We start from the raw sequence: 13,003 nt of genomic DNA, 5'->3' as shown, positions 1-13,003 counted from the left end.
AGGAAACCAGTTTCTAGTATAAGCAGGCTCGGTAGTATCACTTGTTGTTAAAACTGACAGACCATCCCCATTAGGAGAAGCTACTTCTAGGTGTTTATAAATTTACCAAATTCTGAACATGTGGCTCAGTAATATCTTAAAGACTACTTGCCTCATAGTGTATTTTTCCCCAAAACCTTTTCTGTAATTTCCAAGAACTTGGCTATGGAAATTGAGTTGCTAACATTAAAGGAGTGTGATGACCTATGTTTTGAAAGGTAATCTCTTCTCTGTGATGACAGCCTCCRTTTTTTGAAGCAGAGTTTTGAATGACAAGTTCAGAAGACAGGAATGGACAGTGCATTTGGCAGGGGAGGGTGGTCTTTGTCACCAGGGATGCTGGAATGCCATCCTGTCCCTCTGCAAGTCAACCAGAAATGCCTTCCARTTCCTGGGTCTGCACATGTGCTTCATCCACCATATGACTCTGACAGAGCAAGACCAGGATATGCACCAGTCTTCCCCTGTCTCCAGCTCCAGCTCCCACCTCCAGAATTGCTTTTGAGCTGGAAGCCAACCTAGATGAGTGGCAGACCAGCGTCCTGAGGGGCTCTAGCAGGGCACATGGCTCTCTTCAGTCAGCATACACTGCTGGGTCTAGAGCTGATAGCACAGCACATGTTCAGTGCTTACTGCAAACCCTCTTGAGGCTGGGAACTGTAAAAGGAGCTATTTTTAAAAGCCTGTGGACAAGAGCTGAACCTGGAGAGAGGATTATGAAAGAGGAGAGACTGGGCCTAGAGATCATCAGTGTCAGGGAGGAGGGAAACTGAGAGTAAGGTTGGTAGGAGACCTAGGGATTTATCTTTATGGGTTATTGTAGACAAAGGCAAGCAAGCTCGGTGTTAAAAGCGGGTGGGATGTAAGCCAACTCTGATCCAAAAGCTGCCTGACTGCATTAGCACGGTGCTAAGCCCAAGCTAATATATCCGGCTTCTCACCAGGGCTTATTAGCTCAGGCTCAATGCCATACTAACATAGTCACAGGACTTCCAGTTGGCTTCACACCAAGTCTGCTCAAAGTGAGAGCTGAGCACACTGCTACATGTCCCCCTACCGTAGCCCTGAGCTGGGACTGGAGCCTGGCCGGGGAAGGGAGTGGACACCAAACAGGGATAAGGGGGCTAGGAGTGGGGTGGCAGAGAGGCTGGAGCAAGGAGCTGGGAGAGGGGGACCCTGGGCCCAGTAGAGAAGGTGTACTTCACCAGCCTGACTTCTGTTTTACTCAGCTGATCAGATTCCCAGAGAAACACCAGGAGATCCTTGAAGATCACATTGCTGTGCAGACTGTGGAGACTAGGCCAGCTAGTCGCTGGGAAAAAGGAATGTGGAGATGGAGAGTATATGGTGTATTCTGGATCAGAAGAAGTGCAGCTCAGGGAAGGAACCAGGAGGGACTGAAACTGGCTTGATAACAAGACTCCCACAGAGAGTCTGGGTGTGGGGAGAGGAAAGTGGGAGTGACTGGAAAGGGAAACTGAGAGGTGTCAGGAAGGACAAGATGAGGACTTGTTGGGCAAGGAGACAGATGAGAAGTCTGAGCGGAGGACTGAAGAAGGTCTGGGACAGGAAGAGAAGGAAGGAGGAGCAAACTCCTCACCAACCCAGGACTGAAGCCAAGATTCCTGAATCCAGTCCTTCCTCTGCTTCCAGCAAGTCACTTGGCAAAATCTGCTGGCAAAAGTGCCCCATCCCTTCTAGTGCTTGAGCTGATGCTGACAACAACATATGGCTGCTCTGAGCCAGGTTTGTTAGCTTTGCTGGCGGAGGTCTCTCGCTCTCTGGCACATCGGAATATCCTAGCTCTGCTGATGATCTGTGTGGGTATTGGTGTGATGCCAGGTCATAGGATTTCTGCTTTTTCTATTTACAGTTTTAAAAATCAGGAAACTGTACACACAAGAACTGTTTAAGAACATTACTAAAATTGCAAACTCAAGTACTCCAGAATATAAGTTGTTTGCCTAACCTCAATTTGATCCTCTTATGCATTATGATACAGTCTTTAATTACTCATTTAATTACTGTTTTTTCTACTGGTTACTTGCTTCATTCAAGCCTCAGACAAGCTTGCTAGGGGAGATGAATTGGGGTGGTGTAATAAAACGTTGTCTTTAAGACACCTCCCCCCCTCCCATCTCGTTTGCTGTAGTGTAAGAAAGTAAAATGGGAGTTGCAGGGAAAAGGTACTGTTCTGTTTAGGACAAGTGAATTCTGTTCTGAGGAACTAGATACTATGCCCATGATTCTGAGTAAAATGCATGGCAGTTCATCTCAAAAATGCTTTTTCAGGTGGTCATTAATTTTGTCATTTTTGAGTGCCTGATTTGAAGCTCTGCAAAATACAGAGCCATCACAGATGCCAGTAAGAGAATGTCTTGAGCACATGCATAATGCTGAGTACATTGGCTTCTCTGCATCCCCAAATTAATGTATACTTTTGATGTTAATGTCATTGTGTCTTCACAACCCTTCTGCAGAGTGAGAATGATAGTAATAATACCCTCATCAGCATATGGGGGAGGTATTGTGAAAATGAGATTAGTCATTATTTGATATTTGTGAGGCATTCAAGCACTGCTGTTGTGATGAGCAAAGTGGAAAAATACAAGACAGAACTGGTCAGTGTGTCTCCCATTTGAAGAGCCTGAGCTAAAAGTAATGCCTTGATAGAAAAGTAAGGCATGGAAAATGAAGAAGGAAAGAACAAAATACAGAATAGTTACTTTTTAAATCCTCATTGTTCTTCCTAAATATTGAACTAGCAAGAGATCTGGGGCGGGGGAAATATGGTACTTTGTATGCCAGGGGTGCAGAATTATGTTCCCGCATGTAATTCTGTTCCTGGTATCCGATTTTGTGCTATAATCATGTAATTCTGGAGTGTTTTTCTTACTGCAAAGCATGTCTTTCTGTGTGAGGCTGTAGTCTTGCGAATCTGATGGACCATTGTGGGTTTTTATAGAACTTTGACTCATCTTCAAGGAAGGAAGGATGAAGAAGCAGAAGAGTGAACTTCTGGAAGTTGAAACTTTCCTTTCCCTGTGTTTGAGCAATCTGCACTCTTATGAAACCTTTTGAAATCTCATCTGCTGATGTATTTCTGACCCCCAAATTTATTCTTGTGCAAATGTTGACACCCAGTAGAGATGAAATCAGAAACCTGAGAAAACATATCTGGCTTATCAGAAACTGTGGGATTCCAAAAATACACTCTCACAGACTTTTTTCTTTTCTTTTTTTCTTTTCTTTCTCAGTTGTTACTGCAGTTAGTTGGCAGATGGTATTGCAAATCAGGTTATATGTATCTGAAGGAGCAGAATATCTATTCAGTTCATGTGAAGCTGAGTTCATGTCACGTACCAAACTAGTTTCATTTTCTGGTCTTCTCTTCTGCTTACTGGTTTTCTGTAAGATTAGGATTTTGATATGTTTACTGATTTATGTAGACAATTGTAATTATACAGATTTCAGTCTGAAGAGTGTAATTAATTTATGCAAGTACTACTGCAAACAGTGTTTCCTATTTTTGATCAGGTGTATAGTTAACATGTTTCCATTCTCAGAGGGTGTAAGTAGAACAAGAACTAGAGACGACCTGGAGGTAGATCTCAGTACAAGCATATATGTTTTCCAGTTGAATACAGGCTGTGTGTAAAGTTTTATATGGGTTGGACCCATATAGCTCACTGAAATCAAACGAGGGTTTTTCCCTAACTGCATTTTCAATCAGTCCTTAATTGCTGTATCTTGATGATTCTGACAGTAAATTTCTTTGATTTGATAACTGAATGAAAGCAAACATCTGAAAATGGATGGAGAAAAGCATAAGAATTTTTTTTTGAGACTTTGACCTCCCATATCTTGTCATTAGGCAACAGGTAGGGAAAGGAACAGCTGCAAGCCATGGATTCGTGGACACATATAAAAACAGAAGATGCGTTTAAGCTTTATTTTACATTTTAGATTTTTAGGGTCACTAGATAATTCAAAAAAGAAAAATGTGTTTATAAAGAGTATGGATACTGTTGTGCACATGGGAGGAAGGAACTGCACTCCAATAAATCAGTGAAAAACAAAATAGTCTTGTTGGTCCAAAAGCGACATTTTTGCGTTCTACTGTTCAGAGGTGAGTTCTGGTTTTTAAATTAAAGGCGTTGTTGAGCATTCATTATCTGTATGATAAAAGCGGTAAAATAGGTGCAAAATGGGTCTTGGGCAACGTTGCAATTTACTTTTATTTTAAACTGGCTTACACATCTTAATACATTATGACAATCAGAATTATCAGGCCACCAGGCGGAGAGGAGTTTGTTTTGTTAATTGCTCTTGTTAAGCCTAATTACAGAATGGGGTGGAGTGGATGCGAAGGGGAGGGAGGACTCAGCCAGCAGAGGAAATCCTAAAATCCCCGGCCCGGTGGTGGCCGGCAGAGCGTGCGGGTGTCAGGGCGTGCGAGCGGATGGCACGCTTTCCATATGGACTAAAAGCCTGAGATGCAGGAGCCGGAGGTGGCGAGCCCGCTCAGTGTGGACACKTGAAGGTACAGTTAAAGAAAGAAATGTGCTGCCTTTGCCTTTATGAATCGACTCTTTTTTTTTTGGCATGATTACTGTCAATTTTTTTATTACACGGTCATTTGGGTGCCAGATAGGTTTGTGGATAAGACGTGCCATCCTTTGATATTACGGTGCTGCAGGCACAAGATCTGTATGCACATAGCTTTGGGTTTGTATCCTAAATTCCTTTGAATTGCTTTCCTTCACTGTTACTGCAGCAGGGAGGTGCTACCCCAAAATCACGTTATTCCTTTAGGCTTTGAAATGGCAAGCGGGCATCCAGAGAGCCTTTCTGCCCTGAGTCATCCCAGTTTGTCTGTGTGCCCCTCACGGTGACTTACCGGGGGCCGGGCCTGACCCGCATCGTGCGGCCGCTCCGCTCCGCTTCCTYGGGACCCCGCTGGACAGCAGTCTCTGATAAGGCAATTTTGAGAGAGCAAAATGTGAAGTGAATGAGCATGTAACCAATCTGTGATCTTCTCTGGGATAKGTTACCTGACTTGTTTGCTGCCAGGGTGGTTTTATTGTTTTGGCTACTGGGTGGAGGGAGGAGACTAGAACAGCAGAGGAGTCACGCTTTAGTTTTGTTTAATTACAATGTGTGCTTTTAATAAAACCTTTTAGAGCCGTGAATGAAATGGCATTGCAATACTGCACAGGAAGAAAAATGCTACTGCTGTCGCAGCTGACAGCTGAGTGGTTAAATGGCTAGTGTGGGTTTGGGACTCAGAAGCCTTTTCTTTGCTGGCTGGAGATACTGCTGGGTAAATGTGTTTACTTTTTCCTTCGTATTTATACTAGTTAATGTGTCGCACTAGATAAATCTATTTCCTGAGTCCATCTTTCAGCTTGCTCTCTTCCCTCCCAGCTGACAAATGGTTTGAGTTTGACACCGTTTTATCAGTTGAGCCCCTGCTGGGTGCTGCATGCCTGCTTGTTTTTGCTTTATCATGAAAAGTGAATTATCTGCAATATTTTGTTACCATCCAGCTAGCAGTTGGCAGGCTTTCATATAGGAGCTGATTTAGATTTCAGCAAGGGGAGGCTGTTGTCTTTCTTTGCAAAGCCCTGTTGTTGCTCTCCAGGAAAACAAAAGATCCCYGAGCTTTCTGCACCGCAATCTGCTGCTGTCCCACTTTCAAGGAGGTGTTTTGTTTGTTGCAGCAGCTTCCTATCTTAAAATGATAAATTGAGCGGACATGTGCAGTGTTTTAAACCCCTGTCTCCGGGGCTTTGCCTTCACTTAGGATAAAATACGTTATTTTGTGGTAGCCTCTGGTGTGATTTAAACTTCGTTTAAAGATTACAAGCAAAAGGGAAAGCATCAGCGTCTTTATAGCACTGGTAGTTTGATAAGGAATGGTTGTCAGGAGAAGGACTCAACTGACTTAACTCAAGTGGGTTTCAAATGCGTTAGARATTCATAAGTATTAATAACAGAATAGACGTTTCCTTCATTAATTTGCTGTATCCTGTGGCCCCCCTCCCTTTYTTAAGGGCAACCTGGAGTGCAGTTTTAACACTTATTCAAGTTAATACAAGGATGATAAGCTAAAGTTAAACAGAAGGAGACCCCTGAGTGTGTGAGGTCGGTCTCTAGGAGTCCTGGAATTTGGTGCTGTGCTTTATGGAAAGATTGTGGTAAACTCTTGGGTGAGGCTTTCAGGGCAGCTTGCAAATAGGGTCCGCTACGTACAGTTGTAACCACAAGAAATAGTGAGAATCCAGTTCTCTGAGGGTGACTAGGAGGTCACTATCCAAATGGCATGTAAAGGTTAATAACTTTAGCGATTTAAGGTGGACGCAAGGATGCCATGTTCATATATTCAGGGGTAAAGAAAAAAAATCCAAACTATTCTTCAGTCTCTCAAATGCTCATGATATTGGCTTAAAATTTCATTTTGAAAAATAATTAGATCCAAGGTAATTTATACTTGTTTTCTGAGTCCCATGAGGAGCATTTTCGGGCTCTTGTTTGGTCACCAGTAGGATCTTAAGCTTTCTTAAGAAAAACAAAAGGGGGGGCTGGAAATTTGAAAAAATCACCAAATTTCTTTGAGACGACAAATAAAACGAAGAGTATTATTAACACTAGGAGTGAACATGTAATTGCAATGGTCTTTTTTCAGTATCCTGCATAGCACATCACAGTTCCACCCGGTGAGTCCTTTAACTACCAGAAATTGTTGGAGTAAAGCAAGGCAGGGGTGAGGGGGAGATTGCTTTCTGTAGAAAAGATAGCTGAGAGTTGCAGCCCATAAAATGTCAAAAGAACGATATAAATCCATGCAATACGTTTAGTTTGGCACAGAGAGCAAAACTAGGGAGGCAGCAGATAAAACTGCAGGAGTGCCCACGAGTTTGGCAGCTCTTATTGACAGGGCAATTTGAATTGCCAGTGTGCGTCTGCTCTACTGGTTGAGCCTAATGAAAAGTACAGTTTAATCACTGTTGTGCCAAATTGAGCATGATTAGCTGTTATTGCAGATTAGTGCATTGTCTGGGGCTCCCGAATTATTGATCTGAGTGCTGCGCTCTGATGTTTTCTGTGCCCTCTACTGTAACCTCTTCTTAATGCTTGGGGGGGGGAAGCAGGAAAGGAGAGTAGGAGGAAAGAAGTCCAGATGGGAAGAAAACAGGTCCTGAAAAGACCACATAGGAACTAGGTCAGGTACTGCGGAGATTAAAGAAGCATGCTTCATCCCTGGACGCAGGAGGCAGGGGCAAGTAGCATACAATTACGAGGAATTAGAACGGCAACAAGTAGTGCAGATTTATCAGCTTTAATTGTCTATTGTCAGGACAGAGCCCTTCTTGTAGATCAGGCGCTGCCAATGCTTTAATACCTCTAATGGACTCTCTATTGTGGGATTATCTCTCCTAAGGACAATGTCTTTCTTTAAAACTAGTTGTTTGGGGAGACCAGGAGGGAAGAAAAAAAAAAAAAAAAAAGAAGGGAAGAAGTAGCTCCAGTCATAGTTTTTTTTCTCTTTGATTTGTCACATTCTGCAGGAAGTAGCTGAGAGCCCAGTGTTGCTCTTCTGTCAGCAGTAGTATTCCTTCAGGGGAACTGGTAGATACCTATTGAACATTAACCCTCTTTGCTCCACCTTCCCCAACAAGCTCCTCGAGAAACAATAGCTGGCTGATAAAAAGCAGATAAGCAAGGACACAGGGCTTAAGAATCTCTCTGCTATCTTTATTCTAAAAGCTTTCCTGGGTTTTACAAAGTAAACATTACAACATTTAAAGAAGGATAAGGTGTCAACTATTTAATGAGAAGTTGTGTTTAATAGCAGAGGAATTCTTCTTCCCTCCCCCATCCAACACACAGGTATGAAAAGACTGTTATTTCACCACTGTGGGGTAGGAAAGGTGGAGAAATGACGACTGTACTCTTAGAGGCTTAAAAAGGACTCTTCCGAGCCACCCTAGCTGGAATTCCCTAATGGACTCTAAACATGTCACTCCTTCAGATCCTTTGGTCCTAGATGCATGATGGTAACAATGTTGAGTCTGTGATAATCTAGGGCTAAATATATTTATTTCTGCCATACATTAATTTTGCCATGGTACATAACTGTCTGTCTTGTTTTGTTTTTGTTGATCAGTTTTGAAATGTGCTTCATGGCCAGTTCTTTGTCTGAGAAAAGTGGCATGGTTCCACTAACTGAAAAGTGGTTCTCACCCTCTTTCTAACACGTCAGCTCCACAAAATTGGGCAGCCTGGAAAGTATGTGAAATGAGAACAGAATTGTGCAGGAACAAGGTCTAAAATTCCCTGTTGTTCAAATCACTGTTATTTAGCAGGCAAGTTGAGGGAAGAATGTCTCCAAAAGGGTTATGATTTGTCAAGTTGAGAAGAGACATGAAAACTGAAATCATGCAACTAAATGTGACTTTGTTATTTGAGATTGTTGTGAAATGGTTCCAAGGTTGACATATTTGAAATATTCATAGGAATGATTCCTCCAATATATGTATTCCTTCCCAATCCTCCCCCACAATAATTTGGAAATCAGTCCATTTTAAATGAAAGTTTCTCCAAATATTTTTTTTTTCGGGCTTCTTCTCTGTCACCAGTAGGGTCAGAAAATGGTTGGAACTGGTTGGCCTATTTTAATTTTTTTTCCCCCAACTCAGTCACTGTGGAGAGAATATTCAAAATTCTATGCCTGGGATGTAGCACCAGATTTCTGTGCTCAGGTTCTCCTGTCCAGGCTAAATTTGGGTTGGTTAATTATGTAAAGGCAATACAAGTTGTATTGCACTGGCAGCTGGCTATTTTCCCTACTTTCCCAAGACCACTGTCATTCAGGATTGCAATAGGAAAGCTGCTGGTAACCAAGAAGGAACATCTGTGGTCTTCAGCATGAGGCATTTTGCTTCTCATAAGGGGGAGGGAGATGGCTTCTTACATTTAGTCATTTTCTTCTTCCATACCCTACTGCCTGCTGCCCTGTCCCACTCTGAAATCAAAGAAATGCAATGACAAAGCTTCTCCTACTGCTTCTTTCTCAATACCTTCACCCCAGCATGCTTCCTGGAAAATGAGATCAAGTGCCTTCAGACTACTTCTTCTCAGCTGCATTTGCACTGAAGAGAAGCCAAACTTCTCACAGCATACTCTTGCCCTCCAATAAGTAGGAGGTGTCTGATAGTGGGCTCAGACAGCCTCAGCTCCTTTCCTCAAACTTGAGCCTCAACAAGAGGAAATGGCTGAAGCTTAGTTCTTGCTTCTGTGTGCTGCAAGAACAGGTTTTTTTCCATTTCAGGAGGGTTGTTTTGGCTTGTTCATAAGTATTTTAATAAGGCCTAGAAGGAAATAAAAGGGAATGTGATATTTTAGTTTGACTATTTCTTTTTCTCCTTTTAAGGGAAATATCTCTTAGAAGGTAAAAGAACATTGAAATCAAGAAACATGCAAACTTTAGGCAGTAGCTGAGAGTGCAACCAACAGATCTACTCCTGGTATTGCACAGCAGAAACAAAAATAAATATGAAGGCATTTGGAAGTGCTGCAAGGCAATGACCAAGGTGCTCTGTATTTAAAGGCAGTCTCTGAAAGCTGCATGTTTTAATTCAAAAGCCTGCTAGCTACAACATACATCACTCCAAATGCCCTTGCAAAAACCCTTCATATAGATTCAAGCGTAATTTTAATTTCTCTTCTTATAGGCAGTATCGTACCAAAGTAGTACAGGGCATACAAAATGTCTGAGATCATATCTGAAGCCCGTAGCCTGCTTTGCAAAGGTCAGGACTGTATGTGAGAGCAGGCTCTAACTTTCAATGTTGCAAAGTCACCATTGTATGCTGGATCTCTGTCCTTTTCTTGAACCTTTCCTTTCAGTGGCCATTTTTTTCAGAAATGTGGCCTCAGAACACAAGTGCATCTTAGAAGAACTTGAAAGAAGTTCTTCTTTGAGTTTTGTTTCGAAGCTGGCTTTTAAAAGCTGTGCAGTCATGCATCTACATCATGTGCCTTCTCCAAGTAATGACCACAACTGGTCCCCAAATGTTTACCAGCACAAGGATGCATACATGCCGGAAGTGGGAAATGGGGGTGGGTACTCTTGATGTGGTCAATCTGCCACTGACCTTGTCTGGGTAAGGGGAAGGGGAGGATGTGAAAATGAGACTGTGCTTTAATCTCTTGTGTGCATTTTATCTCCCCTCCAACTTTCTAAAGAAGTTTCATCTATCTGAGCCAGCTCCCTTCCCTCCTCCTTCCCCTTACGATTACAGCTCTCCCAGGCACCAGGAAAACAACAGCAGCAGCAGCTGAAGCTGAGTCGCATTGGCTTGTTGTTGAGCTGAAGCGGTSATAGCATCAAAGGAAATGGATGGGGATTTCTGAGATCAGAGCTGTTAGGGCCATTCATGATTTGTTACCAGGCTGAAAGCGGCTGCAGGGAAGAGCTGCCTGAGAAATGCTGATTAATAAGGTAATTGAGGTTTTCTATGAGCGAGAAGGAAAAAATGAAAATATGACTAAAAATGTTCTTTTTGAAATGAACAACATTTTGAGATTGCACATTCCAGACAATAGCAGCTACTGGTATGAAAGATTTCTATAAAAGAGCAGAAAACTGCTAGCTGAATAGGGCGTCTTTTAATGTTTCTCTATTAAGGAGGAAGGTCAGAAGGTCAGTCTATATATTTTTTTCTAATGGCAGAGCTTCCTTTATGATTCTTACTTTAATATAGWTTCTTAACAATTTCTTTCTGTCTCTCCTTTCGTAGTACACCTAGTTTTGTTCCATATTGGACAGCATTAGGCTAGACCCACATGCTGGTGAAATCCCATTTCCTACACTGCTGTAGTTCTGCACTTAGGCTTTGTTCAGCTTCACTGAGACAYTTGGAGCTAACTCTAGGATAGAAAAAGCGTGTGCCACAGAGCTCATGAAGTCTGTGTGCCTCATAGGCTGCGTTCACCTCCCTTAGCTCTGAAGAGAGATCTGTACTGACCTGGAATATTGGCATCCTCCATCATCTCGACGAAGGTTTTGCTGGATCTGATCTGATCTAATCTCTGCCTCCTCTTCTCCAGCTAAACAGCATTCTCAGTTCCTTCAAAGGCAGATTTACTTTTCTCCTGTTTTCCTTCATGGTAAGAAGATCAGCCCCTGAAGGGAATGCATCTACTTTGTGTGTGTCTTCTTTCTTTCTTTTTTCTTTTTTTTTTTTTTAAGCTAACAGGGAAGTGAAAAGCTCTGAAACAGCTGCCTGTCAAAGTGAGACTATTTTTTGGTAAAATAATCACCTTCAGTATGACTACATTGTTTTTCTGTTCTGTGTGGTGTGACTCAGCATCAGTTAATTAACCCAATCAAGTAGGCCGGATTTCTCTCCTTTAATGAGTGGTTCTTCCTACTTCAGAGCCTTCCTAGACCTCATTTTGGATGTGCCTCGGTTTTACCRTGTATATCCAATTACATTTCTCTCCTTCAGCCCAGTGCTCTGGCCACCTCTCTTGTGGAATCACACGGTGGCAGAAGTTAAGCCAGGACACTCACTTGCAGCAGTTGCCCTACTTAYGTCTGCTGCCGTGAGCCCTTTGGTGTTAGAGCCTACAGAAGGTCTTTACACAGATATACTATTCTCAGCGTTGCAGAACTAAAACGACAAGTAATCCTTCTCATCGGTCTCTTTATCAGAGGGAGGAGGAGCAGGTTAAGGGAAAGGAAGGTGTGTACAACCACCAGACAGAGGGACAGGCATGCATCCAATTTCATAAAACCTGCTTTCTTTTTTTTTCCTCTTTTCTTTTTCCTGTAAAGAAATGCGTAGCATCCAGATTACCCCAAAATACAAGCATGTGTTTGTTTAAAAAAAGGGGGGGGGATTGTGAAACTAGCTGCAACGTAAAGTACTGGGAAAGAAAAGAAAGCTATGCTTGCAGACGTGAGAGGAGAAGGAAAAGTGGGAGACTTGCCTTTCAGTGAACCCGGCTGGTGTTTGCAATAGGCTATAGATGGCTATAAATGGAGTTGTGCATCATTGTTCCTCTGGGCTGGAGGATTCCTCACCGAAGAGACAGGACCACTGAAGGAAGTAAGGCATCTGGTTGTTTTGTAATGAGAAGCAGGAATGCTCTTAATAATAAACAAACAGGACATTGTATGCCATCATCACAGGATGTCCTTCCTTCGGCCAACACACTGACTTGGATCGGAGGGAGAAATTGGGTTCAGGGTCCACTAATTACTATACCAACCCTCCTCCCATTACCAGCACACTCCCAGATGATCACTTACGGATTGCCCTGCACAACATTAGTGCTGATTTTCCTTTTTCATTTTTTTACCACACTGCAGAAGAGGTGTCAAGTTTTAAAATATTGCCTCCCTTSTATTTCTCTTGTAAGCATCCCTGTTACTGCTTAGGCAGTGGGAGAAGTTTTTATTTAGAGAAACGGAGTGTCATGTTTTTCGTAATTCCTTTAACAAACATTGATTAAAAAGAGACTCTAGAAGGGAACAGTCCTTGCAGTCAAAATCAGGATCCTGAAACTCAAGAGCTGTGTCAGATAAAGCAATAAAGAATGGAGATTTGGGAGTGAGAGCTTTAAATCTTGGTTTTTTAATCAATATTCTGTAATCTGGAGGTCATTTAAATTGTTATCATTACTGTGCTATATGTATTTAAAATGAGGGAGAGTAAAATCATGTAGTTGTTGACCTTTGGAATTTAAAGCAGCGTGAAAAGTAAATTTTCTTTTTTTTTTTTAATATAAAAAAAAGGCAGCTCACGTGCTCCTCTTGCTAAGTGCATAGGTGTTCCTTGCGTGAAGCCCCGCCAGGCTCGGCGGGACCGCGGCTGGCCCCCTTCACGGAGGGGACGGTCCCCGGACGTGAAGTTTTGGTCAAGAGGGGCGGAGGAAGAGCCCGCGCTGCCCT

General features: G+C 42.5%; 1 protein-coding gene across 1 annotated transcript in view; it reads left to right on the top strand.

The window, feature by feature from the left end:
• PRDM1 (PR/SET domain 1) overlaps positions 1–13,003 on the top strand; it is a 100,989-nt gene that overhangs the window by 64,827 nt on the left and 23,159 nt on the right. The window lies entirely within an intron of this gene.

Source organism: Rhea americana, unplaced genomic scaffold, assembly GCF_003343005.1.
Source record: "Rhea americana isolate MKP2758 unplaced genomic scaffold, rheAme1 scaffold_25, whole genome shotgun sequence".
Taxonomy (NCBI): Eukaryota; Metazoa; Chordata; class Aves; order Rheiformes; family Rheidae; genus Rhea; species Rhea americana.
Note: the sequence above shows the minus strand (reverse complement) of the source record. Positions and strands in the feature narration are given on the sequence as shown.